Raw genomic sequence first — 26,789 nt, 5'->3', positions numbered from 1 at the left:
GTGTCTGTATTACAATAACTTTTTTTCTTTAAGTGCCTGTAACGTTTTGCAATTAGGAACAGGTGGGTAAGGGGGCAACTCCACAAAATCTAAACCAAGCCTTTCGCGCCTTCCCAAGCCCTTGGCAGCTGCGCGGCTGCGCAGACCTCCATTCACCGCCCCGCCCCCGCTTTTTCCAAGGGGGCGGGGCCAGGCGGACTGCGGCCCAGGCGCGCAAGGATGACGTCACTAGGCGCGTGCCGGGTAGCCAGTGGGAACACCTATTCTGAGGAAGTGGAGACCCGTGGGCAGGCGGCTGAGACAGGTAACCCACGCGCTCCTTGTTGTGTCCCTGTCTTCCTCTCCAACAGCACTGGGATGGCGGTGGGCTTAGCAGCGTCCCGTTTTAAAGGCGACTGGGAGCCCGCCGCTGCCCTCATCTGTCTTGGTCAGCGGGGTCCCCATTCCTTCTCAGTCCTTCCAAACTCCTGAGGCTGAACCCGTTCTGGGGACTGGGCTGAGCGGCCACTTTCTCGGCCTCCGCTTTCGGGGTGGTGATGGGCTCTGAAGCTCCTCTCCCCCGTCGTACAGACCTTTCTTCAGATTGCGGTTGCCGCCTCCTTGCTCTCTTGCCTCCAGGCCCACTTCACCCGCTTCTTTTCTCTCCGCTCCAAGCTCCGTAGGGCTCATCTCCAGTCATGTTTAAGGAGACAGAACGGTTTCCGACTCTTCATTTCTACTTGCAGTGACATCCAGCCACCTCCCGTCCCTAACCCCCCCCCCCCGCGACGACCCTTACTGAGAACACCAAGTTTTGAGTTTTTGTGTCCCTGAAGAGCATTTGTTCTGTCAGTCTGGAGTTTTGTTCATTAAAGCATGCATTTGTTGGGTAAGGGGATGGTGCAGTAATGTGAAAATCTATTGTGATAATAATGATCCACATGGCATCCAATCAGCTGTTGAGGTTGATGAAACAGTTACAGCATTTCATTAAAATACTCCTGTTCCTGTATTTCTTTTTCAAGTAATGATGACAGTTATCCATCAAAGGTAGCCATAATGAAAAAGAATATGAAAAGGAATATATATATATGTATGTATATGTATGACTAAAACATTATGATGTACACCAGAAATTGATGCAACATTGTAAACTGACCACAATTTAAAAAAAGAAGGTAGCCATCGAAATAAATAAGCAACAGAACTCCACTAGGAATGTCTAGCCTGCCAAAAAATAATTGGATTCATATTCTTGATAAAGGAATTACAAAACCAACCAAAATAGATACGGGAGAAGAAGCAGGATTCTGAAATTTTTGATCTCATTGATGGTTTGGTTTTGTATTTTCTTGCACTTTTAGTACGTTTTATTTTTGAATAGGGCTTGTGGTGCTTAATAGAATTCTGAGAACCCTGTGAATGACTTGGTAATTGTTAAGATTAGGTTGTTATATTTGGGGGACAAAGTAGAAAAAGGTTAGGGAATAATAGTAGCCACTCACTATTGACCATTTGCTATATCCCAAGGACTGTGTTCAACATTTTGCATGTTTTCTCCTTACCTCACACAAGGACCTTGTGAGTTAGGAATTAGCATCCTCGGTTTACAGAAAAGGAAACTTTGGCTCAGTTATGTAAAATTAACTTGCCAAAAATTCTTAGTAACTAAACGGTGGAGACAAGCTTGAAGTTCAGGTCTATGAATTGAAACCTATGCTTTTTATGTTTGCAATGTTTAACTAGCTTATGGCCAACACTTTAAAAATATCCTTCTCTGTTGATGTAGTTCTGTATGTGTTCTCCAGGTTTACTTTTTTCTTAAGCATATATCAAAGTCTCAAAGAAACATAAACTGTTTAGCCTTACCTTTAAAACTTCCTAATTTTAACATAGTCCCCAAATTGTCAGTTGTATGTTCAAATTGACAAGATAATTGAGCTTCTGAAGGCCTTCTAAAGATCTTTAGGCTATATCAGATGCATTTTCTTACTTTGCTCCCAAATGCTTTTTAATTTTTAGGAACTTACTGAAATCTTTTCTTGGGAAGGGTGAACTGAATACATACTCAATTCACCACTTAGAACCTGATGTTGGGAATATATTTTAAACCTTCTTGAGATGGATTTGAAAGCCATTTAGTGAGAAGGGGCACCCATTTGTAGTATGTAAATTCTGGACCTACCTCTGACTGGAGAAGTCTGTGTTATATATTTATGCCCATGAAGGACCAGAATGTAAATATTGAGATCTATATGTGTTTCTCATATTTCTAGACAATCTTTGAGTTTATACCTGACCTAATTGTGCCTCCAGTTGCTGTAGTCCTTGCTGGTTTCATCTGTACAGCTGTAGCCCTGTGATAATCATCAAATAAATCACTAAATGGAGGGAGCTTGTCTTGATTTCCAGCTAAAGGAAGTGTAGTTCCCTTAGACAGGAACAGACGAAACTCTTATCCTTCCTACAGCTTTCCTGCTGTAGGAAGTATACTTTCAGAGTAGGAAGTGGGGGCTTAAGGGTCAGAAAGAGGCCAGGAATTGGGGGATGGATAGGAAGGGTTTTTATCCCTGGAGCTGCCAAGAAAGGACAAGCTTATTGCTCAACTACAAGTTTTGAGTGATGGGAACTTCCTCAAGATACTGAGCAGCAAGGGTACCTACCCAAGAAGCCCTGCAAGAAATGGTTAGAGCACTTGCCAGATAAAATCTTTTTTTTTTTTAAGCCATCATTGAACCCAGGGGAGGAGACCAGAGTTAGATTAAGCCAGTGGTTCTCAAGTCTGATCTCAGGACCAGCAGCATCAGTATCACTGGGAACTTGTAAATGCAAGCAGTAGTCGGTGGTTTAACAGGATCTTCATGCATGTCAAGTTTGAAAACCACTGGCCCAGGAAATTCACAGAGGTTGAGAACCACTTTGCCTAATTGTGGTGGCAAAGTCACAAGGTTGAGAAAGAATGAATGAAAACTTCATTGCATGCTGAAACATCCTGTAATCGTTATGTAAGGATGGCATTCCTCTTACAGAGTAAGCTGTGTTTCAAGTTGAATGACAGGAAAGATACTGGTGTCTTCACTATAGATCCAAGTAACAAATAACACTTGTCTTATAGGTAGAGAATACTGTCTCTGCTCATGGCTGCAGCTTGCACTGCAATCTCAATTCTGCCAGACTGTAGTAGATGAGCTTTTCACCTTGCCTCCTTTTCCATTTAACATATTTATTCCTTGGTTCCTATATTTTATTTATTTATTTATTTATTTATTTATTTATATTTTATGCAATGACTTGTGAGAATCCTGTTTTCATGGTTTTGTGAGAGCAAGAGTTGGTTCAAATAGCTAAGTGGTTCAGAAGTGTTAGGGTACATAAGAATTACCTAGATATCTTACTTCACATGTGGAATATTGTCCCCCATCCCTGGCGATTTAGATTTAATTGATCTGACATAGTGCCTAAGAATGTGTATTTTTAACACACACCACTCCCACCAGCCTGCCCCTCCTCATTGGATTCTAGTGCGTGTGATTCTCAGTCCACATTTTGAGAAACACTGTGGTAGATCTTTGACAAGAGATGTGATTTATCTGGCTAGAAAACAAACGTTTTCATGAGTTTCTGAGGATATTTACAGATATGAATCCGAATTGGTAGCTGAAGCTACTTGAATGTTTAATGTTCACTGGAAATTGATTCATGGGATAAAATTCTTTGAGAAATCATAAGTACTCTTCTTGGGTTAAAAATGCCCCTGAAGACCACTTTGACAGTGTAATATTATAACACAAAACCAATCAGACTTAGAGACTTTATAGTTCTATAATTAATATTTTCTGAATAATCTTTAGGAAACCTACCTTTACAGTTATGGGGCTACATATTAAAGCTTCACACAGTCAAAGAATAAATTAACTTGAGAAAATACCGTGAAAGTATATCTTTTCATCGTCTCCACACCACGTGCTAGAAGTCTTAAAGGCATCAGGAGTGTTAAGAAAATAATATGTCAGTGATCCTGTAGGCTGGTACCCTAAGGCAGTGGTCAGTGGCAGTAGATTTATCTAACATGATTTATGATTTTTTTCCTCCACAGAATTATTTTAAAAAGTTGTTATATCTAGCTTTCAAGAAAAAATGATTAATGAAAAAGAATGGGACAGGAAGTTTGTTTGCTTTTTCTATTTGAAGAGAGCCTTCAGTTACTATCTTTCTGTAAAACTCATTATTCCCAGATTCAGTCAGGTCTTCTTAAATTGATAAGAACATAATGGCATGTTCTTGTTTTACCTACTTAGGATGGATAACTACCAACGAGGTGGTTGTTCCCTTTGCAGTGGGAAAAGGGAGTGATGAGGGTGATTAAATATTCCAGTGTCTTTAACGTGAGTTTTTTTGAGGAGGGGTTATATGATGACATCCCCCATCAGGAATGGGGATAAGCTCCTCTTAGGAAGCTGTTTCAAACCATCCATGGCCCTAATATTTCAGAATGGGATCTAACCCATGTTTCCTTTAGATAGGAGGAAAAGGTGCAGTAGAGCCCAGACTCCCCCCCACCCCCCGCCCTGAAGTCACTGCGTTAGTAGTGGGCCCCTCTGCAGGCTTTTAGGACTGGTGTCGACAGGAAGTAGGCAGCATCAGTAAAAAGCCCTGCTCCAGCTGATCATCAGACAGTTGCTTCTCTGCCAAGCTCAGCTCTGTCTGACAAGCCGAACTGGCAGTGGCACCTGGACTGTGTCACACTCTATGGAAGAACTTGTAGGGAAGACCTAACATCCCTCTTCTTTCAGCTGCTTCCTCCGCGGAGGCCTCCTACCTGCCACTGCCCCCTGCCATTCACTCTAACACTGTTTTCAAATACTTTCTCTTGGCTAAGTGCCAGCCCTGTGTCTCCCACTGAACATGTACCTTGCTTTATGGAAAAGAGCAGTCCTAAATTTTGCTGAAAAGTCATTTTCTGGACATTCTAATTTCCCTGTCACTTTTTAAAGTGTAGCTATGTCACCAGGCTAAACTGACTTTTTAAAACCAGAGTTTTCTTGAGTTGTATACAAGATGATTTAAAGTGGTACATGTATAAGCATATTTTGAATGTTAATATATAGTGGAAAAATGTGAATTAGCACTTCAAACCCATGATTTCACGGATATTATAAAAGGTGAGTCAGTGGTGAAGTGGATTGAAGAAAAATATGTAATAAATAATAGCATGGTGTGAGGATGGTAAAAATACTAAGATGGTACATACATGACTGAAGCTTGGGAAGTACTGTGTTAAACAAATACTCAAGGCTAACACTTTTTGAAACAGTCTTTCAAATAATATATAAAGTAAATTCTAAGATTGAAATGCTATGCCGTGTGGGAAGGAGATGAGTACTTAGCATACCATAGTTCTCCAACTGCAAGTTCCTCTTGAAATTAATATGTATCTTTTTAAAATAGTTCCTTCAAAACACTAAACTTATAATAATTATTGCTAATATAATTACATGTTTTTATTGAGTCTTTTGTTCTAAATTATATAGATTTTCTATCTTTTGTAGGACACTTATGAGAAAACCACTGAAAAACCTTGTTTAAATGGTTTTCTTTTCTCTTCCCCCCACTTTTAAAAATAATAGCTTTATTGAGATGTAATTCACATGTCATAAAATTCAGTCTTAAAAAGGATATAGTTCAGTGTTTTTAGCATATTCACAGAGTTGTGTGCACATTACCACAGTTTCATTTTAGAATATTGTCATTACTCCAGAAGAATCCCTTTATCCGTTAGTAGTCGCTCCCCATTTCCACCTTTCCCTGGCCCTGGCAGCCACTAATCTACCTTCTCTCCCTGTGGATTTACCTATTTGTACATTTCATATAAATAGAATTATATGATGTATGGCCTTTTGTGTCTTCCTTCACTTAGCATAATTTTTTCAAGCTTCATCCATATTTGGTATGTATCAGTATGTCATTCCTTTTTATGGTTGAGTAATATTCCTTTGTCTGGATATACTGTATTTTGTTTTTCCATTCATCACTTGATGCACATTTGGTTTGTTTTGCTGTTTTATTTTTAAACAATATTAAAAATACCTGGGGCTTTTGAAAGAGTTGCTGGATGACTGCATGTGTGTTCTAGAGGGGATTCATGCAGTGAGGGAAACTGGATTTCTAGTCCCTTATGATCATGGATCTTAGGAGTCTGTGTCTGTCATCTCTTTATCCTAGTAAAATATATTCTCCCAGGAGCTGGAGCAGTGACTTTCTCTCCACAGCAGAACAGTGATTGTTACTAAACTACTTGCACGTCATTTCTTTAAGGATGAAATTTCAAAAATAGCTTCTATTAAAAACAGTGTTTTTCAACATTTCTAGAAGAGGAGATCTTACTGATGTTTTTCTCTATATTTTCTTTCCTAATTTCTTTATTTTTATTCTGCTGAACTCTGTAACCCAACTCTATTAATCTAGATCCTATTTCTAGTATGTGAATATTTATAGACATAATAAATTCTATTCCTTCTCCTAATAGAGTTTTAAAAGTTTTGTTACCTTTTATCATAGCATAACAAAAGTTCCTGTGTGGTCTGATAATGCCTTCATCTTTAAATGTTAAATATTAAGCCAGTTCTTTTTATTTTTAAAGGCTGTATTAGTTGAATTATATCCACAAGAGTGTTCAATAGTTATTTATCTTGGGTCTGTGGCATGCAAAACACTTCATGGAGTAATAGCCTTTCCTTTTGCATCTGCTATAGTCAGACCTTATTTCAAGAGTTGTACTCAAATTCTGCTTTGAGGACCGTGAGTAAACTGGAGTGTGACATGGGTTTATGAGGATTTTAGAAACTGTCGTGTGAGAATCAGGTGAAAAAACTGATGTTTGGTTTTTGAAGAGAAGATTTAGGCAGTGTCATGGCAGCCCTCCCAGCCATTCAGAGCTCGTCTATAGAAGTCTTGTTCTTCTGGGGAGTGATGGGGAGAAATTTGAGTGAAAGAAGTATATTTCAACAAGGCTGGTACTCCTGCCAGCTTAGAAGTAGACCTAAAACGTGAGTTTGTGTTCTAATTTTCCATCCTTGTATACATTTCCACCACCTTCCAATTCTTAGAATATCTAGGTCAGTGTCTCATGGTAAGAATGGTTTCTGGATAGCATGTCGCCTGTTCAGGGACATATAGAATGTTACATAATTGCATCAGCATTAATACATGATTTTAGCTTGACCAAATAGAATGTAAACATGTAAAATGTTTGGTATTTTGCAGTTTTAGGTACTTAAGTTTTATTACATCAGAATTAAAATACACCTTTCATTTGGTGTGTATGTGTAAGATTTTGTCACTCCTTAAAATGCAGGACCTGTGATATTGTATAAATCACAGGACCTATGACAGTATAAATTGCCTTGCCAATAAGCAGCAGAATATGGTGTTTCTGAGTGGTGGAAAGACTGGTGATGGATATCAATGTTTGGGAATACAGGGGTAGTTTTTGATGTGTTTCAGTGTTGCCTGTCTCTTTCAACTTATAGGTTTAGGATCTAATGCACTTTTTTTTTTTAATATACTTTTATTGAAGTATAGTCAGTTTACAATGTTGTGTCAATTTCTGGTGTACAGCCCAATACTTCAGTTACATAGGAACATACATATATTCGTTCTCATATTCTTTTAACCATAAGTTACTACAATATGTTGAATATAGTTCCCTGTGCTGTAGAGTATAAACTTGTTGTAATGCACTTTCTGTGCTTTAAATGGGCATTTTTGATCTAGGCTTGGACTGTGCTTCAGGCAATAAAGTATAGTTTTAAGAGTCCAGAATCTGAAGTCAGACCATGTGAATCCAAATTCCAACTCTGCCATCTAATAACTGTGAACTTAGGGAAGTGTCTTAACCTCTCTGGGCCTGAATTTGCTCATCTGTAGAGTGGAGATGAAAGACCTGCCTCTTCAGGTAGTGAGGAGTAAATGCACTGATGTGCTCACGGTGCCTAGCGATCTCTTAGCAATCTCATAGCAAGGAGTTGTGAGACGCAGTAGCTAATTGTTGTTAAAGCTACGGTACAAAGATCAAATCCCGTCTCAAAGATTTCTGAGTAGTCTGGGGGAGTTCTAAACTGACCGAATCCCCGAGCGATCAACATGTTCTAGGGATGTTTTGGTGAATGGGGTTCTCCTGGACTGCCGTAGTCTGGATCTGTTCCCCACCTGGTTTCCTGAACCTCTGAAACGTGGAGCGTTTGTGGGGTGGGAGTTCTCTGGCATTTTCTCAGAGGAGAATGGCTGAATGTGCAGATGTCCCATAGGAACATGGAACATCAGAGCACCGTGGAAAATTGCACCACCTTATGCTGTAGGAGAAAAGAGAACCTTTGTCTCAAGGGAGGGATAGAAAAGGACAAGAAAGATTTTAAATTGATGGGGAGACAAAATGGGCTATATCTAAATATCCATGAGTATCATAAAATTACTCAATTTTACATGATTGATGTATCCATTCAGCAAGTGTCTATTAAGCATTCATTCACACTGGTTAGCTTTATCTAGGAGAGAGAATGTTAGGAAGCCCTTGGATTTCATTACCAAGGCTGCTTCTTAAATCCAGGCTGCTCTTTTCCTGGTGGCAGGCTACAGGGGCTCATCCTGGTTTTCTCTCTTCTCAGAACTGCCTCCACCTACCCCTCTCCTGGGATTTTGGTTTTCCTGAGACTGTCTGCAGATTGGCCACACTTTCCTTAGCTTTTACCTTTTCCTTGTTGCTTCTGAGATTAGGGATTTTCGTGCTAATCCTTATGGAAAAAAATAGAAAAAGAGAAACAAAGGGAGGGTTATTTAAAGATTTGATGTTTTAACAATTACAATGACCGATTCAGTGCTACGATCGTAAACCAAAAGTGGAACTGGAAGACAAGGTGAGCTTCTGTGTTCTTGATGCTAAGCAGGGCACTCAGTAAACCTATTCTGTCCTATGTACTGCTTCTCTCTCTCCTCTGTGCCCACTGAAAATCTTTCTTCCTAGCACTGATGGAGATCGAACCCTCCCTGGTCTCAAGTGTTCAGTTCACATTCCCAAGGACCTCCAGATATGATGATACTCTTTTTTTTTTTTTAATAGTTGTCATTCCTCTGTTTATTGCATTTCCCTCCCCCCCTCATCCCCAACCCCTCATGGTTATTTCTCTGAGATCCATCCCTGTCTTACCATGCAAATCCCTCCTTTTTACTCTGTTTTAAAGTATACCCAGAATTTTGTTTTAATCATGTATAAGATGACAGACATAGAAACTACCTTTAAAAGAAAAGTGTATTTACAGTTCCCAAGAAGAGGGGGCCTGCCATGCAGGGCCACACATGGAGGCACCAGGGTTGGTCAGGAGAGTGAGGGGAAACCACGGGCATGAGCCTTCATTGTGGCACCTGGGGAAAGGCAGGGCAGGGCAGGGCATGGCCAGCAGACAGGGTTGGCTAGTTTGGATCATTTTAGAGGGCTCTGGGCAATAAGGGTGGTCCCTGGTTGTCTGGTATCTCGCCTTGGGTGATTTAGAGTAGAGGGAATATTGACTTGGTGTGGGAGAGTTAGGTAAAGGAGGTGGCCGGGGGTGTGGACTCTGGATTGGTTGGTTTGCGTATTAGCTAGCCCCAGAAGGGATTGTCTCTCCAGGATCAGCAGGGCCCCGAGGTCTCAAAGTGTATAAAGTGCAGAAAATCAAAAACATGACTAGAACATGCCCTTTGCAGTAGAACCGCGCTTATCACGGAGTGGTTCTTTTGGGGGCATTTTCTTATTGAATGATACAAAGAATGGTAAAGTAGCTCCCTGTACCCCAAGAGTTTACGGTCTAGCTCAGTAGATAAAGCCTGTACATGTGAAACAGTGACTAGTCATGCAAGGTGTATTGAAGAGCAATGGTGCAGAACCCAGGTAACCACTGGTGGGTGGCAAACTGAGGGTGGTTAAAGCGGAAACATGGGAAACTGCGTATCTCAGCAGACTCAAACGGGAAAATCTAGGGTGGGGCGTTACTGGGGTCAAGCATTGATGCGGTAGGTGTGGTCAGAGTTAAATAAGCAGGGACTCAGAACCCTAGTGACAGTATCAATGAAATGGCTTGGAATTGTGACTATGGATTCAGCCTCGGAAATTCAGCCCCTTACTCTGGTCAATGCTCAGTAAATATGAGTATTGAGTAATTAAGTAATGTGGGGATGAATGGAGTGGGGGGTTGCTTAATCCCCAGTCATGATTAAAAGAAGAATAAAAATATAGTGCAAGATGGACTTAGGATAAAATTATTTAATTCAACATATCTAATATTTGGAAACACAATCCTTATTCATCAAAAATGTGAAAATAATTAAGGTGTGAAGTTTTAGGTGCATTAAACATTGTAAAATTTGAAAAATGCCACAAAACTCCTACCTGTCAAAGTCATCTCTTACTCCTCTCTCATTTTCATTGAACTCTCTCTTTTAAATATTCAAATGGGGCAAGAGCTGGGCAGAGACGTACTGTCTATTGTTTGTGCCTACTCCTCCCTTCCCTGAATTATTCTGCCCTCAGGGTTCTGAACCCAGCCTTCAGGAGTCCCCTCACCCTAGCTGTTATCTGTGATGGACCTCTGTTTTGTTTTCCTAATGACATTGATACAAGGTGGCATGTCTCGGTTTCTCTGTAGGATTGCCCTACAGCAGAGGCCATGGTTACATGGTGATTAAAAACAGTCTGGTCCGACTGCTTGAGTTCTGCTTGGTAATCTTGGCCACTTAGCCTTTCTGAGCATAATTTCCCTCAAAGGGAATAATAAGAATGAAAAAGATTACAAGAGAGTAGGAGAGTGGCAGATACCTAGAAAGCACTCAATAAATACCAATAATTTCTTCTTCTAAGTAGATCCTCTCGAATAGATGTTTTCAGTGCTTTTTGCTAGTTTCAAGTTTTCACAAATGCACTTTAAAAAACAAACTGACAAGTAAACTTATTTGTGCCTGTATAATGGAAAGTTGTCTGGATATGCAAAAATCTTGTTCCCTGAGCAAGATGACAAAGGCCAAGGGAGGAGGGAAGGGTAAAGGATTACAGGAGGACACAGTCCAACTTGATAGCAGAGGTGTCTCTGCCACAGGCCATGCTCTAACCCTTTCATTCTTCATTGTCTTCTATGTTTTTACCAGTTTTGACACAGAAAGGCTATTTTCTAATTTTAAAATGTAGACATTTGATCAAACAAGTCAGTGTTGATTAAGACCCATCTCCTGAGGAGGAATCAGATGTTGAAGTTCAGGAGGTGAAGAAGCTTTCCATGCCTTCCCTGGCCAACCTCCCTGGGCAACTGGACTTCTTGAGGGAGGAGTTGAGGAGTGAACTCTCCTTTTCTTTGTAACTGTAATGAGTTCTCCCAGGAATCCTTTTCCGATCATTCCACTATAATTTAGCTTAAGTGGCACTTTTAAGAAAACTGAAACAAGCTCTACTTTGCAGGCAAGCAGCAATCAAAGGGATAAATTCTTTCCTCTTTGAAAATGGAGTGAAATCACTTCCAATATGATCTTTGCAACCCAATGCCTGCTGGTAATGTGAGCATAAACACATTAGGCACCAAAGAGGAATGGCATCTGGATGCTAAGATGTGATCAGAATAGCCAGAGTAAACACAGGCTGCCGTCAGGGAAGCTGAATTCCATCATACCACATCATGCTGAAGCATAATTCAGTGTAGTCATAGACTGATGTGAGTAAAATCAGTTTTTGTTTTTAGTGTTCACATTTTAGACCTCTCTCCCCCTCCCCCCTTGACTGGTTGGTTATAATATATACATCAAGCCACAGCTGACAGTGATTTACTCTCTTTATCCGGGGAAAGGTCTTTGACTCTGATTCTGACTTGGCTTCACTGCATTGATCTTCATCACAAGCACTTTTTGTAATTCCCACAACAACATTAACTCCAGTTGTTGTTGTGTGGGGTTTTTTTGTTTTTTGGATATACATATCACAATAGGGTCTTTCATTACATGATCACAAATTATATGCAGTCACTCTAATATGCTTCATGAAAGCAGTAAATTTAAAGAAAAGAGAGACTATTTGAAACTTGAGACCAGAGAGCACAGTTTATCTTATTTACAGTTTGGCTTAAAGATTGGTATTTAAGTTAATATCATACCACATGTGGTAATCCTGCAAAGTGCTACATATTTTTATTTATAGTTAAGGGAATAAAGCAAAATCCCCTTTTCATTATGTTATCTTGCATTATTTACTCAGTGATAAACGACGTTGCCTCACGGGTATGAGTTTTGCAATGAAAGACCCTATTGTAGCATATATTTATATGGGGGAAGGGGTAGGTCGTTAGAGTTATGGTTCCAGAGGGAATTTAAACTCTGAATATCCTGGTACTTGTTCAGTTGAAACATATAGCTTAATGTTGTTTTAACACTGTATTTTTAGTTGAAGTAAAAAAATAAATAAATAAAAAGGAATGAACAAAGGGAGAAAGCTTAAAGTTGAAATGCTTGAAACTAAATAAAGTGACTGAAGGCATACCAGCATATCCCGAACTCAAAGATGAAACCCGTACCAGAAATAATGGTGATCCTTTGACTGGCTTGCTTCTGCTATTTAAAAATTACTTCAACTTTAAAGTTTATTAACTGTTTAAGGGCAAATGATTTCTATTAAAGTGGGGACATAGAAAAGTGAGGAGCTGAAAGAAAAGTTCTGAGGGACCGGAGAGTTTAATAGCTGCTCAAACCTTTGAGTAGAAAACCTGTTCCATGCTGTTTAAGTTTGTCTAATATTCATAAAAATTTATACTGAAGAAGGATAGAGCTAGATATTTTGGAGGGAGAGTTAGTCTTTTAGAATGTATTTGTTTTGAAATAGAATTTTTTAAGACAAATGAGAGGAAATACCAATTTAAAATAAAATAGAAATTAGTTCAAGCTTCACTCATTCAGAATTTTGAGTAATTTAACCAGAAATGGGCTGTGATTTTGCTAAGTATGAAAGAAAGATTTCCTAAAAAATTGTAAAATAAGAAGGGAAGGATGTAGCTCAGTGATAGAGTGCATGCTTAGCATGCATGAGGTTCTAGGTTCAATCCCCAGTACCTCTATTTAAATAAATAAGTAAATAAATAGATAAAATAAATAAACCTAATCCCTCCCCAAAGATTATAAAATAAGATAATATTTAGGACTAATATATTTGGGGCTTCCCCCTACCCCCCACCAATTCACTGAGCATTTAAAAGGTATCACTCCATTGTTTTCTGGGCCTCCATTGTTTCTGATGAGAAGTCAAGTGACATTCTGATGAGACGTCAGCAGTCATTTGTGTTATTATCATCCTGCGTGTAATGTCATTTTGTTCTGGATACTTTCAACTTTTTTGTTTGTTTTCAGCAATTTGATTATGATGTGCCTAGATGTGGTTTCCTTTGCATTTATCCTATTCGGGCTTTTTCAGATTCTTGAATCTTTAGATTTATATCACTCAGCAAATTTGGACAATTTTAACTATTCTAAATATAAATGGTTTCTTTTAGAACACTTTTAGATTTACTAAAAAAGTTGCAAAGATAGTATAGAATGAGAATATGCATATCACCCAGCTTCCCCTAATGGTATACATAATATATACATAATAATCATGGTATATTTGTTAAACTATAGAAGTAACATTGGTACAATGCTATTACCCACAAGTGATTTTACAGTTTTTCTATTAATGTTCTCCCCGCCTCCCCTGTTTCAGGATCCAGTCTAGGATACCACATTACATTTTATTTTCATATCCCCAAGCCTCCTCCAATCTGTCACAGTTTTAAAGATTTTACTTGCTTTCCTTTCCATGCCTTGATATTTTTGAAGAGTACTAATCAAGTATTTTTTAGAATGTCCTTCAATGTGGAGTTTGTCTGGGGTTTCTTATGATTAGACTGAGATTATGGATTTTGGGGAGAATTCTGCAGAGGTAAAGTACCCTTCTTATCAAATCAAATCAGGCAATAATGATATTGATATGACTTATGACTGGTGATATTAAACTTGATAATGTGGTTAAGTTTATGTCTGCAGGTTTCTCTGCTGTAAACTTAGTATTTTTCCTTTTCCATTCTCTATTCTTTGGAAGCAAGTCAGTAAATACAGTTTATACTCAAGGGGAGGGAAATTAAGTTCTGCCTCTTGGGAGAGATAATTCCTACATCTAATATTTGAAATTCTTTTGTAAGGAAGTTGTATCTATCCCACTGCCCCCTTGCCTATTTATTAATCTTTTGTTTATATTAGAATAGAGTTATAGGTACTTATTTTATTCTTTGGGTTCTAATCCAATACTATCATTATTTATTTTCTTGCTCAGGTTGTTCCAGCTTTGGCCCTTGGACACTCAGATGGTTCCTGTGTCCTTTTGAGATGCCCCTTCCTCCTCCTCTTCCTCCTCCTTTTTTTTAAACATCCTTACTTTCTGGGCCTGTATGATGCTCCAGGCTCATCTTGTATTTTCCCTACCCCAGTCCTAGAATCAGCCCTTTCTCCGAGGAGGCCTGGTTCCTATTATTGGAAAAAGTATTTAGAAACCATGATCTGGGTGTTGGTTGTTCTCACCTTACACTATTTTTTATTGAAATAAAATTAATATATAACATTACAGTTGCTCCTTAAAGAACATGAGTGTGAACTGTGCAGATTGAACATGCAGATTTTTTTCAATAAATATGTACCACAGTGCTACATGATCTGCAGTTGGTTGGATCTGCTGATGGAGAACCATGGATACCGAGTGCTGTATTTTCATGGATTTTCATGGATTTTCAACTGCACAGGGGGTTGGCGCCCCAACCCTGCTTTGTTCAAGGATCAACTGTTTCTTAATTTCAGGTGTACAATATAATAATTTGATACTTGTATACATTACAAAGTGATCATCGCAATAAGTCTAGTTACCATCTGTCACTATACAGTTGGCCCCCTTCACCCTTTTTGTCCACCCCAACACACTTCCTCACTGATAACCTGCCAGTCTGTTTTCTGTATCTTTTAGTTTAGTTTATATTTGTTTTGTTTTTAAGATTCCACAAATAAGTGAAATTATACAGTATTGGTCTTTCAATGACTGACTTACGTTACTTAGCATAATACCTTCAGGGTCCATCCATGTTGTCAAAAATGACAAGATTTCCTTCTTTGTTTATGGCTGAGTAGCATTACATTGTGTATGTATATGTGTATATATATATATCCTCTTTATACATTTATCCATCAGTGGATACTTAAGATTGTTTCCATATCTTGGCTAATGTATATAGTGCTGCAAGGAACATAGTGGGTGAATATATCTTTTCAAATTAGTGTTTTCATTTCCTTTGGATAAGCACGCAGAAGTGGAATTGCTGGATCATATGGTAGTTCTATTTTTAATGTTTTCAGGAACCTCCATACTGTTTTCCATAGTGGTTGTGCTAATTTACATTCCCACCAACAGTGTAAGAAGGTTCCCATCTCTCTACAACCTCTCCAACATTTGTTATTTCTTTTCTTTTTTGATAATAGCCATTCTGACAGGTGTAGACCAGCTCATTGTGGTTTTGATTTGAATTTCCCTGATGATTAGTGATGTTGAGCATCTTTTCATGTGCCTGTTGGCTATCTGTATGTCTACTTTGGAAAAATGTCTATTCAGACGCTCTAGCCAATTTTTAGTCAAAACTTTTTGGTTGTTACTGAGTTGGATGAGTTCTTCATATATTTTGAATACTAGCCCTTTATTGGATGTATGATTAGCAAATAACTTCTCCCACTCCGTAGGTTGCTGTTTTGTTTTGCTGATGGTTCCTTCTCTGTGTGGAGCTTTTTAGTTTGGTATAGTCCTATTTGTTTATTTTTGCTTTTGTCACCAGTATCTTTGGAGTAAGATTCAAAAAAATATTACTTAAAGCGATGTTAAAGATCATACCACCTATGTTTTCTTTTAGGAGTTTTATCATTTCTCACTTTACATTCAAGTCTTTAATCTGTTTTGAGTTAGTTTTTGTGTATGATGTAAGTTAGTGGTCCAGTTTCATTCTTTTGCATGTGGATGTCCAGTTTTCCTAACACCAGTTATTGAAAAATGTTTTCAGTACTTTTATATTGTATGTATGTTGTATATTCTTCTTTGTCAAAAGTTAATTGGCCATATATGTGTGGATTTATTTCTGGGCTCTCTATCCTGTTCCTTTGGTCTATGTGTCTGTTTTTATGCCAGTGTCATACTATTTTGGTTACTGTAGCTTTGTAGTGTAGTTTGAAATCAGGGAGTGTGCTACCTCCAGTCTTTTTCTTTTTTCTCAAGATTGCTTTAGCTATTCAGGGCATTTTGTGGTTTCATACAAAGTTTAGAATTATTTACTCTAATTTTGTGAAAAATGTAATTTTGATAGAGATTGCAGTAAATTTGTAGCTTGCTTGGGTGGTATGCACATTTTAATAATATTATTTATTCTTCTCCATGAGCTTGGAATATCTTTCCATTTGTTTGTGTTGTCTTCAATTTCTTTCATCAGTGTGGTATAGTTTTCATTGTATAGGTTTTTTACCTCCTTGGTTAAAATTTATTTTGAGTTTTTTTTTTTTTTCTTTTTGATGCAGTTGTAATGGGATTGTTTTCTTAACTTCTCTTTCTGATAGTTTGTTATTACTATATAGAAATGCAACAGATTTCTGTGTATTGATTTTGTATCCTGCAGCTTTATTGAATTCATTTATTAGTTCGAAGAGTTTTTGGTGGAGTCTTTTGGGTTTTCTCTATATTAAGTATGTCATCTGGAAATAATAACAGTTTTCCTTCTTCCTTTCTTATTTGGATACATTTTATTGCTTTTTCTTACCTAAATACCATGGCTAGAACTTCCAATACTAGGTTGAACTAAAGTAGCAAGAGTAGACATCCTTGTATTGTATTGTTCCTGATCTTTGAGGAAAAGCTTTTAGCATTTCATTGTTAAGTATGATGATAACTGTGATTTTGTCATATATGGCCTTTATCATGTTGAAGTATGTTCTCTCTATTTTGTTGAGAGTGTTATCATAAATGGATGTTAAATTTTGTCAGATGCTTTTTCTGTATTTTTTTAGGTGAATGTTGAATTTTTATATTTCATTTTGTTAATGTGGTGTATCACTTTGATTTGTGGATGTTGAACCATCCTTGGATCTCTGGAATAAATCCCATTTGATCATGGTGTATGATCCTTTTAATGTATTGTTGGATTTTGGTTGCTACTATTTTGTTGGGGGTTTTGCTTCTATGTTCATCAGGGATATTGGCTTGTAACTTTTCTTTTTCTGTGGTGTCCTTGTCTGGTTTTGGTATTAGGGTGATGCTGGCATCATAAAATGAACTTGGAAGTGTTCCCTCCTCTTCAGTTTTTTGGAACAGTTTGAGAAGGATATGATTAAATCTTCTTTGAATGTTTGGTAGAATTCACCATTGAAGCCATCTGGTCCTGGACTTTCATTTGTTGGGAGGTTTTTGATTACTGATTCAATCGCCTTACCTATATTAAATTAGTCTGCTCACATTTCGTATTTCTTCATGAGTTAGTGTTGGAAGATTGTTTGTTTCTAGGAATTTATCTATTTTTTCTAAGGTGTCCAGTTTGTTGGCATATAATTGTTCATAGTAGTCTCTTATGATCCTTTTTATTTCTTTGATATCACTTATAACTTCTCTCTATATGAATATTTTCAAGTTCATTTATTCTGTTTTATAGTCTCTATTCTGCTATTAAACTCCAGTGAATTTTTGTATTTTTTTTAGTAATTTATATTTCTCTGATGAGTTTTCCTTGTAGTTCATTTATTACAGCATTTATGTCCTTAATTTTAATACTAATAGCTGCTTTCAGATTCTTGTCTGATAATACTAATATTTGGGTCCACCTAAGTTGGTTTCCCTTCATTGCTTTTTCTTTGAATATGGACCATGTTTTCTTGTTTCTTTTTATGTCTAATGATTTAGGATTTTATCTTGGACATTGTGTTGATATTTTATAGAAACTCTGGATTCCTTATGGTCCTCTGAGCAGATTAATGTTTTGTTTCAGCAGGCAATTAACTTGATTGAACTCAGGCTTCCAACTTTACCTTCCCTGCAATGGACAGCAGCAGAAATCTCAATTCAGTTCATTTAGCCATAGTGAACTGTTTGGTTTGCCCCTATCATGCAGGGGTTCAAGGGTTAATTAGAAAATTGGGCAGTTTTTATGTAGAATATTGGGTTCTTACCCTTTCTGAAGTTTTCCTTCTTTAGTTTACAGCTGCTGAGTCAGTTCTGAACTCGGCTCTCTGATTCCTCAGCCAGTAAGACTGCTGGCTATAAAATTCAGATTTCAGTCTGAATTTTATAGCTCTTCTGCAGAGCACCTACCAGGGCCTACCCTCAGATGAAAAACAACAAAACAGAAAACTCAGTGCCATTCTCTTCTCCTAGGTGTCAGCTTCCTACAGTTTCTGTCAGCTTTTTGCTCATTCTCATGTGCCTTTGGATTTTTTTTGTCGTTGTCTAGAGTTTATAATTGCTGACCACTGGGAGGATTGGTCTGATGTAAGCTACTCCACTATTACCAGAAGTGACACTCCCTTTCACGTAAGAGGAATAATAATATTAGTTAAATAATCAAACAAACAAATATAAAGCTAAAACTGTATTGTGCTGTGAAGAAGTGCACAGTGGCATAAAACCTAATAGTAGGGGATTTTTACTTAATCTGTGAGGTCAGGAAAGTTTTCCTTGAGGACACGGTGGGGAGAGTAAAGAGTTACTAGACAAAGAAAATTGAAGATGATTGCACATATTTGTTGAATGAGTGAATGAATAATATAATCCAGCTTTCTCTGCATCTTGGCTTCTTTCTTTGCACATATTCTTATCCTCTCAATCTTCAATCATCTCTCCAGCCTTCTGTGATGATGGACAGTCTCCATAGCTGTGGTGCCTATAATGTCATTCAGTGAAGCATGTCCTTCATGAAAACTTCTTGAGCCAAGGCACTTATGGGTATCAACTGTTTAAGTAGCATAGCAGAGTCCATGGTCTTCTGTTCCGTATGACTGACTGAGTTAAAAGGAAATCCCTTTCCAAATTCAAGCATTTAGAAATGCTGGGTAAAATATAGCCATAAAGAGCTATCCTAGTTGAGCAAAATGTAGAGGGAATGTAAAGTCAGTAAGATAAATAGCTTAACCTGAGAGTCTCTCACAAAGGAATATATAGGCCTTATATATAAATATAGGCCTTAATAGCTGGGCATAGGGGTAGGGGTAAGGGGAGACCAGATCTCTACCAAGAAAGGGATACCCAACCATGGACCTAGTACATAGGGAGAACTAAAAACTGAGTTATCTGCATAAAGCCAGAAGCCATGAGGGAGTGATCCCTCTGTTCATTGGAGAAAGAAAATCCCATTACATTGTCCAATAGGGAGGCAAGGAAATCTGTTGTCTGCTCAGGGCTATACAGGGAAAGAATTCCTGAGCCCTCAGACTGAAGGAGCACACTGAATCTTGAGCAAGCCAAATAAAAATAAATCCACATTTAGGCACATTTAGTGACACAGTAGAAGCTCAAAGATAATGAAAGAATATGAAAGCTACCAGGGAGAAAAAACAGATACGTATCAAGAAATGCAGATTAATTACAAACTTCTTGTCAACAAAAAAAGATGTCAGAATATAGCAGAGTAATACATTCAAAGTGCTAAGTGAAAGTAACTGCCAGCCTAAAAATCTACACTTTGGTGATCATTTAATAGTGAAGATATATAAAAGATATCTTCAGACATACAAGTATTGAAAGAAGTTACTACTCCTAGACTCCTGAAAGAATGACTAAAGGTATACTTAAGTAAAAAGGAAATTTCAGCAGATTTTACTTTCCAAAAATGATTGTAACAGTATTTACCATCTCATATGCTTTTCTCCTGTGTGACCTAATCACTCCCCCATCAAGAGATGAAGTTGAATCCCCTCTTGAATCTGGACTGGCCATATGACTCTTTTCTGAAACCAGTAGCATGTGGTGGAAGTGATACCACTTTGACTTTCCAGGCTAGATCAGAAAAGGTCATTCAGTTTTCAACTCGTTCTTTGGACACTTGCTCTGGAGGCCGCCCGCTGCCGTATAAGCTGTCTGACTAATCTGAGATCTCCATGTTAGAGAGGCTTTGTGTAGCCACTCCGATCATCAGACCCATCGACAAGCCCATTCTCCAGCTAAGTACCATGGAGTGTCATAGTCAAATTCAGAAGATTCAGAATAATGGCCCATCTCAGTGTTACCCAAGTTTCCGACCTAATATATATAAGGTGTATCTATATTACATATAATATGTAATACATATATTTTATATTCATAAAGAATATAATAAAATGGTTGCTGTTTGAAGCCACAGAATTTTGGGTTAATTTGTATAGCAGTAGTAACTGGAATAAAACTGAATCCTGAAAGAAAGAGTGGAGTATATGAATCCATCATGAGTAAGGACATTTGTGAATAAGTAAATTTTGACTTTTTTTTCCTAAGTTGGATGAGAATTGTTAAAACAATATGATACTAAGATAGTAGCAACAATAATATGGAAGCTGGTATAGAGCAGGGAAGATGAAAGACTGATGATAAAATTTTCTAGGATCCTTGTGTTTTTCAGAGATTGACTTTAGGTGTGTTCAAGAAAAGAAATAGATTGTATAACCTATGAAACAGTAGAGGGGAAAAAAGAATTCAGAGAAATTCAACAACAAGCAGAAAAGTAAAAGCTAAGAAGCAAAGAAAATCATGGTAAATAGAAAACACAAAGTGAGTTGACTGAGATCAGTGCTGTTATAATAAATGTAAATAAATTAACTTCAGTTATTTAAAGTGATTATATATTTTTTAAATGCAGTCAAATGTTGCTTTAAAATGATACCCAAAGCAGAATAACCCAGAGCAGTCAAAGATAAAAATAAAGGATGGAGGAGATACATCATTACATCAAGAAAAAACTAACCAAAAGAAAGCAAATGTGACAATATTAATGTCTGACAAAATGGAATTCTATGTATTTTATCCAGGAAACACTTGCAGATGAGTACCAGGAGACATGTACAAGGATGTTCACTGCAACATTGTAATAATGAAAATTTTCAAAGAATGTAAATATCTTTCAGTAGGGAAGTATATGGCTAAATTGTGGAATATTCATATAGGGATACTAAACAGCAGTTAAAAGAAACAAGCTAGATCTGTTTGCATCTACATGGCTATATTTCAAACCACTGAGCGAAAGAAATAAGTTACAGAATAATATGTTAGTGTGACATTTCTAAACATAATACATTTACACTTCTAAGATTCCTTCTAATTCTGAAATTATCGAATTTCACATCAGTAAGCTATGTTCCTATGACTCAGTGCATTTGAGTGTTGGAGGAGCTGTGCCCAGAAACAGTATATACTTCAGTAACTTAATGACTGGCTTTCATCAAGAACAGTCACTGTATCCTAAAGAATGAACACACTTGGAATAGTAGAAAGCTGTCTTCCTCTGAACAAGTAATCTGTGGAATTAAGTATTTGTAACTATTCCCAGTATGCTCAATATTATATAATAAGCATATATGCAAAAATCTCTCCTTTCCCCCTGAGTTGCTTATAAGAAAAGAAATGTTGCAGAAAGAGGCACAGGTGTATTCTGAGAAGCAGCAGTGAGAGCTGTCTTGAGGAAGATGTTTAAGCAATAACTTTCTTGTAGAACCTGTGTAAGCCAGAATCCGTGTTCTGTAAAAAACTAGATGTTGAAATCACCAATGCCCTCAGATGTCAAATTCCACAGATATTTATTGAGAACCTACTGTGTACAGGGCACTCTACGTAACATGGTCATGAACACAGAGATCAGTCAAGAGTCCCAAGTTCTTTATAGACTTCTGGAAGATGGAAGTAAGTATAAAATGAAACAGGATAAGTTAAGGGCCATGAGATGATACAAAGAGCTTGAAAGGAGAATATAATTATTATCTTTGGAGGGTTGCAGAATGCCTCTACAGAGGTGGTTGAGCACACTTGCAAGTGTGCTGATTTCTGTTTGGGTGATTAAAAGTGGCAGAGCAGTTTCTTTGCTGTGCCATAGCTGTTTAGTGTGTGATCCTCTCCCACTTACTACCCCCACCACCTTTCTTAAGAAAAATATTGCTGTACATTAAATCTTTTGAAGCCTGTAATGGTGTTTCTGAGACAATCACTTAAGCATTTAAAATGCACACCACACAGTACACTTACTTTAGAGACAGCAGTGGTTAGCCACTGGAAACTAACCATTGGGTTTGATAAAGGAGGGGAGTTTTATATGTTATGGCTTATGACAGAGAATGGAAAAATGCTTTAGTGAGATGGGCTGGCATTTTAAATTGGAACACAGTAGAAATGTGGTTACTATTTGCTGAGAGAGGCCTTTCAAGGAGGCGTTTGCAACCACAGCCAGTTCAGTTCTTCCCTCAATGAGGGACTGTGACCCTGATTGATGTCAGTGAGAGTTATGTACTTACAGAGAAAGGGGAGTCAGATCATCCCTGAATTCAAGGCAAGTAGGAAACAGCTATAATAAGCAAAAAGTTATAATAGACTTACAGTTTATACCTAACTTGGGTTAGAAACTGTGCAAAGGTGACAGTGATCTTCTGAATCTTCTGGGCTGGCTTAAAAATTCTCCTTTTCTCCCCAAAGCTGTTACGCTATGAATTGATTCTAGTCCACACAACTAAAAGAAGATACAAAAAGGTAGAGTGAGGATATGGAAGAGAGTCTTAGAAGGAAACATTTGATGTATAACTTGGACAATATGAGGGAAATGGTCTTGAGAGCTGGAGGATGCGAATGCCAAGGGAAAGTACCAGCGAGTGGAAAAGCATCAGAAATTGACCTTGAGCAAATTGCTTTACCTCTCTGGGCCTCATTGTCCTCACTTGTAAAACTAGAGCACGGGACTGAGTGAGTCCTGAGGAAGTTTTCAGCTCCAGAATTTGGTGAGGTAGACTAGTTAGAAAGTGCAGTGGGGCCAAATGTAGTTCTTGCTTGTTTTTATTTTCTTTGCAGTTTCATTGAGATAAAACTGAAATACAGTGTTCTGATAGTTTAAGGTGTACAACATAATGCTTATATATATATATATATATATATATATATATATATATATATATATATATATACACATACACACACACACACATACACACACAATGTAATGCTTTAATATATAGTATATATATTTAATATACATTTAATATTAATATATATTTAATATATATAATTGATTTATACATATCAATTGCAGTGTTTGTTTTTAAAGATAGCAGCCTTAGGGGTGTTTCAAACATTGGGAATCGGATGGAGACTTGGAGAAGGACAAAGTGTTGGCAAGAAAAAAAATGTCAGATGGAACAAGATTCCAAATTAGTGTGAGCGTATGGTGTTGGGGGGAATGCGTCCTTCCCATTTCTGATGTTTCCTTTCTTGTGGAGGAGCTTAATCACTGTAAAACTCCTGATCATTTTACTTCTTCTCACATAAGGGAGGTGGAGTGATTTATTCTGGTAAATTTGGAAAGAAGAAACGGGGTGTGTGCTCTGCTTGCTCAGGTCCTCCCTTTTGCTTTTGGGCAGCAGCCCTGACCACAGAGGGCTATTCTCCTTACTTCTCCAGGCACTAAGTCTTACCTGTGGAGGGGACCTCCTCTTCTGGGAGCTCTGACCTGATCCAGTATTGCCTGTGACCCTGTGGGTAAATCTGTCTAATATGGGGATTTTGTTTTCAGGTACCTTTGGCTGCCACACTAAGCCATGTTCTCCAATTTAGCCTTCATCAATGATAATCGTGATATTTTGGTCTCCCTCTGCCCTATCTTCATCTTATTTCTCAGTATCTTCAGAACTTGGATGGGCAAGAACAGTGCTGTTTATTTGGCTCTTCCAGACCCCAAAAGGGGTGCAGGGAGAAGGAATTGGCTTTAACAAGAAGGAATTCTTGTTTCCTCTGAATGAGGAGAAGGCACTAGTTGTGAAGAACTAGAGATCCTTGAGGTATGATGGAGTTTCAGAGATTCAAAGTCATCTCAGTCAAGTAGGAGGCCAAATAATCAGCTGAAATGAGTCATCAGGCATGGAATTGGAAAGTTAAAAGAGGAAAAGATTTAGAATTGCTTCTATGTGGAGTTTACTCAAGAATCTACTGAAGGATGTTTAGGGGTGGGGCCAAGTTGGCGGAGTAGAAAGACCCTGAGCTCACCTCCACTCATGATCACACCAAAATTACAACTGTCTGCAGAACAATGATGGATGAAAAAGACTGGAACCTACCAGAAAAGATTCTCTATTACTAAAGACATAAAGAAGGAACAAGGAGACTGGCAAGCGGGGAGGACTCACTGTATTATCACATCCAGCACCCCTGTGTGAGCAACCCATGAACTGGAGAATAAGTTATTGCAGAAGTTCTCCCACAGGAGTGAGGATTCTAAGCGCTGTGTTGGGGTCCCCAGCCTGGGGGTCCTGTACTGGGAAGATGAGCCCCCAGAGCATTTGGCTTTGAAGACTAGTAGGGCTTAATTTCAGGAGCCCCAAAGGACTGGGGGAAATAGAGATCACTCTTAAAGAGTGCCCTCAAAATCTCACATGCTCCAGGACCCAGAGCAAAAGCAGTAATTTGATAGGAGCTCTGGGCAGATCTATCTGCTGGTCTTGGAGAGTCTCCCAGAGAGGTGACAGGTAGGGGGTGGCTGCAGCTCACCCTGGGGGCAAAGACGCTGGCGGCAGCCATTCTGGGGAAGCTCCTTCTACACGGGGGCTGGCAGTGCCATCGTGGAACACGCCCGTTACCTCATTAGCTCCAGTTAGGCTAGTGCCAGGATGCCTCAGGCCATGCAGCTAACTAGGCAGGGACACAGCCCCAGCCCTCAGCAGACAGGCTGCCTAAAGACTTCCTGTGCCCACAGCTGCCTCTCAACATGGCTCTAGACACGGCCTCACCCAATAGAGGGTCAAGACCCAGCTCCACCCAGCTCCACCCACCATTGGGCATCAGCCCTACCCTTCCGGAAGCCTGCTCTACCCTAACTGGGCCAGCCTCATCCACCAGGGGGCAGACACCAGATGCATGTAAACCACAGTTCTGCAGCCTGCCAGTCTGCCCACAGTAGGCCAGACCCTACTCTGAGACCAGCGGGGGCTCAGCTCTGCACACTAGCAGGTGAACACAGTTTTGGAATACCCCAGACACTGTACCCAACTGTGTCAGCAACTAACCCCCCTACCCACCATCTCTGGGATTCCTGGGCCCTGCAGCCCGAGTCTGGGACCTGGCTCTATCAGCCAGTAGTCTGGCACTAACCCCAGGACCTGGCTTCACTCTCCATTGGGCAGGCAACAGCCCTGGAGTCTTATGAACCATGACTTTACCCACCAGTGAGCCAGCACTAGCCCTGGGGTACTCTGGGGAACCAGAAGCAGTCAGCTGGCTCGTGATTAGTCCCCGCCAACCAGCAGCCAGCAGCCTCTGCACAAGGCATGGCCTGGTAACCAACTGAACTAGGGGCCACCCAAGCCTACCAGACCTCCCACATGGCATGCCACAACAGAAGGACCTCTGTAGCCCTCATAGGGGAACATCTAGAGCATATAGCTTGGGTGACTAGAAGGGAGTGTGCTGCTGGGATGCATAGGGCATCCCCTACAGAAGGCCACTTCTCCAGGGTTGAGAAATGTAACTAACCTACTGGATACATAAAATACAAACTGCAACTTAGGCAAAAGGAGACAGAAGAGGAACATGTTCCAGGTGAAGGAATAAGATAAAATCCCGAAGAACTAAGTGAAGTGGAGATAGACAATCTACCTGAGAAAGAGTGCAGGGTAATGATAGTAAAAATGATCAAAGAACTTCAGAGAAAAATGAATGCACAGAGTGAGAAGTTAGAAATTTTTAACAAAGGGTTAGGAAATATAAAGAACAGAGATGAAGAATACAATAACAGAAATGAAAAATACCCTAGAAGGAATCAACAGTAGACTAAATGATACAGGGGAAATGGATCAGCAAGCTGCAAGACAGAGTAGTATAAATCACTGATGCTGAACAGAAAAAAAGGAAAAAGAGTGAAGAGAAATGAGGACAGTTTAAGAGACCTGTGGGACAGCATCAAGTGTGCTAATATTAACATATGGTGTCCCAGAGGGAGAAGAGAGAGAAAGGGGCTGAGAATATATCTGAAGACGTAATAGCTGAGAATTTTCCTAACCTGAGAAAGGAAGCAGTCACCAGGTCCAGGAAGTGCAGAAAATCCTGTATAAGATTGACCCAAAGAGGAACACACCCAAGACACATTGTAATTAAAATGACAAAAATTAAAGAGAGACTACTAAAAAGCAGCAAGGGAAAACAACAAATAACACACATGGGAACTCCCATAAGGCTGTCAGCTGATTTTTCAGTGGAGACTGCAGGCCGAAAGGGAGTGGCATGATGTATCTAAAGTGGTAAAAGGGAAGAACCTACAACCAAGAATACTCTATGCAGCAAAGCTCTTGTTCGGGTTTGGTGGAGAGATTAAAAGCTTTACGGACAAGCAAAAGCTAAAAGAGTTCAGCATCACCAAAACAGCTTTACAACAAATGTTAAAGGAACTTCTCTAGGTGAAAACGAAAAGGCAAAAAATACAGAAACAAGTAAAATTACAAAATGGAAAAGCTCATCAGTACAGGCAAACATACGGTAAAGGTAGGAAATCATCCAT

General features: G+C 38.9%; 1 protein-coding gene across 7 annotated transcripts in view; it reads left to right on the top strand.

Annotated features, from left to right (window-relative positions):
- Positions 1-228: 228 nt before the first annotated feature.
- AOPEP (aminopeptidase O (putative)) overlaps positions 229-26,789 on the top strand; it is a 324,357-nt gene continuing 297,796 nt past the window's right edge. For all 7 annotated transcript variants that reach the window (XR_004135281.2, XR_010382565.1, XM_031447198.2 and 4 more), the window contains exon 1: positions 229-304. The gene's annotated coding sequence lies outside the window, so the exon portion shown is untranslated. The remainder of the gene's footprint in view (positions 305-26,789) is intronic.

This window comes from Camelus dromedarius, chromosome 10 (assembly GCF_036321535.1).
Source record: "Camelus dromedarius isolate mCamDro1 chromosome 10, mCamDro1.pat, whole genome shotgun sequence".
NCBI classification, from domain to species: domain Eukaryota; kingdom Metazoa; phylum Chordata; class Mammalia; order Artiodactyla; family Camelidae; genus Camelus; species Camelus dromedarius.
The sequence above is the reverse complement of the archived record's forward strand: the minus strand, read 5'-3'. Positions and strand labels throughout refer to the sequence as shown.